Here is a 480-nt window from a genome sequence, read left to right on the forward strand (position 1 = left end):
AATTAATTTTTAAAGAAACCATAATATCAAGATTAACACCATTGAGATAAGACAAATAGGGTACAAATGAGGAAGATAGTAAATACTCAAAATTCAATAAATGCTAAATGTTATTTTATTTTCTTGTACAATAATATTTAAAAAACAAAGGATAATTCATAACTATTTTGTTTTTAATCCAGAGAAACACAATTAGAAATTGGAATTTGTTGCACACTTATTCCAAAGATATTAAAATATTACAATTAACGAAATGAGTTACAATCCAGAAAACACAATTTATATTAAAACATATACATAAACAATGTCATAAAATATCATTCCACAAAACATACAGATATGAAAAATGAAATAAAATGAATGATGGAATAATAAGTGATTATATACTATGGACAATGAAATAATAATAATTGCAAAAACACATGAAAAATGAAATAAATAATATTCCACACTCTTAAAACATAATTCGATCCAGTAGCG

The 480-nt window shown here is 22.7% G+C and overlaps 1 protein-coding gene across 1 annotated transcript in view; it reads right to left on the reverse strand.

Moving 5' to 3' along the window:
• The window catches only part of LOC106681470 (cytochrome P450 6a22), a 27,660-nt gene that overhangs the window by 201 nt on the left and 26,979 nt on the right, over positions 1–480 (reverse strand). The window lies entirely within an intron of this gene.

Source organism: Halyomorpha halys, unplaced genomic scaffold, assembly GCF_000696795.3.
Source record: "Halyomorpha halys isolate HHAL.00 unplaced genomic scaffold, Hhal_1.1 Scaffold343.1, whole genome shotgun sequence".
Lineage (NCBI taxonomy): Eukaryota > Metazoa > Arthropoda > Insecta > Hemiptera > Pentatomidae > Halyomorpha > Halyomorpha halys.